This window comes from Apis dorsata, unplaced genomic scaffold (genome assembly GCF_000469605.1).
Source record: "Apis dorsata unplaced genomic scaffold, Apis dorsata 1.3 scaffold_73, whole genome shotgun sequence".
Taxonomy (NCBI): Eukaryota; Metazoa; Arthropoda; class Insecta; order Hymenoptera; family Apidae; genus Apis; species Apis dorsata.
The window spans coordinates 790,545-793,172 of NW_006263371.1; the positions used below are offsets into that span (position 1 = coordinate 790,545).

Here is a 2,628-nt window from a genome sequence, read left to right on the forward strand (position 1 = left end):
TGGTGGGGCGGCTTTAGCAGTGGGGAGGGCTTTTAAAGCAATATCAGGACCGTAGAATCGTGCGGAATCTCTGGTGCCTCTTCTGCATCGATCTCACTCTCAACTATCTTGCAAATCTATTATCTGAGAAATCCAGACTTAAAAAATTCTATAATCTAACATTTGATAAAATAAAAATTATCGTCATTTTTATCATTTATATAAAATTTATAAACAATTATTATTATTTACAGATAATCGTTTGTATGCTTGGTCAATTTTTTTCTTTGTAGATTAACTTATCAAACTAAATTAAGAGCGATAATTTTTAATAGATATAAATGAGTTAATCAGGAAAAAAATATTAATAAGAAACTAAGAAATCATTTCAAATGCAGGAAAATCAATGAATGGTTCTGTGAGTAGGTAGTAGTTCAAAATATTCGTATAGAATATATAGTATATGATAATTTAGATTTAACTGTTATTATTTATATTACACAAAATATAGATATTATGATCCTAATGAAAAATATACTTATGCAATAATAAATATCAAAAAACTTTGTCATAAGACTCGATCACAGAAATATAAGTAAATGCTGATAATGTTTTTAAATTACGGGAATCGAAAAACAACGCAAAACGTATTTTAAGTAATTTTTATTTTTACGCTGACCTTCATTTTGGCCACTCAGAATTCATACCCGGACGCGTGCGAATAGCTTTTGCAACGTCAATTGACGTAACAACTATGTTTCGTAATTTAATATGTAGCACGTATTTTTATAAACGCGTTTATAAGAAGAGTCCTCTTCGTCGAGATTGAAAATTTGACGAGGGGCCTTATAACTCATTGATTCGGCGGTGAGGAGAGATCATTGGAGGGGGAACGCTCAGCTGGGCGAACAGCTGCTGGTCGCTGTAAACGTTGGGATGCTTGGAAAACTTCCTTTTTACCCACTGCCTACAAAATTTCCATTTCTTCATAAAAATTCCTATCCACCCTCCGTTTCATGGTATCGAAAATCTCCGGTACAACAAACAAAGAATTTCTACCTGAAAATCTATTCATTTTCCATCCCTCGTCATTATGTTTCTCCGGAACAAAGTAGTTTCGTTTAGCCTGTAGCGACATCGCACTATAGTGGCAAGATGGCATCATATGTAGCAGTGTTTCTCAAAATGAAGTGAGGTTAACCAACCTGGTTGAAGAAAAAAATCAATGGTTGAAACGTCATTTCGAATAGATGAATTCTTGCATTTTGCTTTTTTAAATTGTAATAAATCTAAAAAATTACATATTTATATAGATTATCTTAATTAAAACATTTATTTAAAATACAAACACTATATATTCGATATTATAATTATATCAAAATTGGACATTGTTTAAAATAGAAATGATAAGTAAAAAAGATAAATAATAATTAAAATAACAATAAAAGTTTAATAAGAGATATATCTAAATCTAAATGTTAATATAAATAATAGATCAAATTAAACATTGTAAATAATAAATATTTCTAAAAATACTTAAAAAACTATATAGAATTAAATAACAAATATTTGCTAATAACAAATTTGTTAACAAAATCAAATATTTATCAAACAAAATTTTATGAAATGTATTATTTAAATAATTTCACTTAAAAAAAAATAAGCCAAGAAATAAAGTAATATAATTTTATTTATATAATTATTTATAATATTTTGAGGTAATTAAATGCACTTTGTAACGTTTATTTACTGAATGATCAGTATTTGTAAATCAAATATAATCTTATCATTGTTTACAAACGAGATTGAGAAGAGGTTATAATAGAATGCGCGCATCACTTACTATACATGCTGATACATGGATGGAACGTATAATGAAATAGACGTAAAATTAAACAAAAATATATTCGAGGATTCGAATAATAAAAATGGATATTATAGAATGGATGAGATTAGAATACCACTGTTGAACAGTAGCATAGTGACAACCCAACTAGCATTGGGACGCCTGCGCGAGTCAATCCTGTCAATACTATTTGGGAGATCCCTCCATTTCCCTATGGATTGATACGAGTCAATGCACGACAGTAACCAAGCGTACACGAGAAACTTTTTGTTTTCTACGACCCAGTATTGCATACTCCACTTTTGGCATTGATTTCCGGGAACCTTTATACCTCTCAAAAAATAAGTCAATGCGGAAATCTAGTGATCGAGTGACTTATTTTTTAATCCTCGAAAAATTGTGATCGCTAATTTGATTTTTGGAATTTGAAATATATTTTTTTTTATTTATTTAAATATAATTTAATTTCGAAATTTGAAATAAATTATCAATAATTTGATTTCAATAATTCTCAATAATTTGAGAAGTGATAATAAAAATTATTAATAACTTAATTGGAAAAAAATTACGCAATCAAAAAATAAATCAATGAAAAAAATTATTAATGAAATAATTTATTTTTATATATTTATTTTATTTTAAAAATATAAGTTTTAAATAATTTGATTTTCAAAATATATTTATATTTAATGTGTTTGTAATTTGAATATAAGAATATCTTAAAAGAAAAGGAAATGGATTTTTAATGTTGTGTTACAAGATATATATATATATATATATATATATATATATATATATATATA

At 26.9% G+C, this 2,628-nt stretch overlaps 1 protein-coding gene across 2 annotated transcripts in view; it reads right to left on the minus strand.

Moving 5' to 3' along the window:
- Positions 1-627: 627 nt before the first annotated feature.
- LOC102671400 (uncharacterized protein F13E9.13, mitochondrial) overlaps positions 628-2,628 on the minus strand; it is a 5,326-nt gene continuing 3,325 nt past the window's right edge. Inside the window, exons 6-7 of one of the 2 annotated variants that reach the window (XR_420952.2) lie at positions 1,039-1,184; positions 628-946 (exon numbers count right to left, since the gene is read on the minus strand). The gene's annotated coding sequence lies outside the window, so the exon portion shown is untranslated. Of the gene's footprint in view, positions 964-1,038; positions 1,185-2,628 lie in introns of both variants that reach the window. The other variant, XR_420953.2, reaches the window with a different exon arrangement.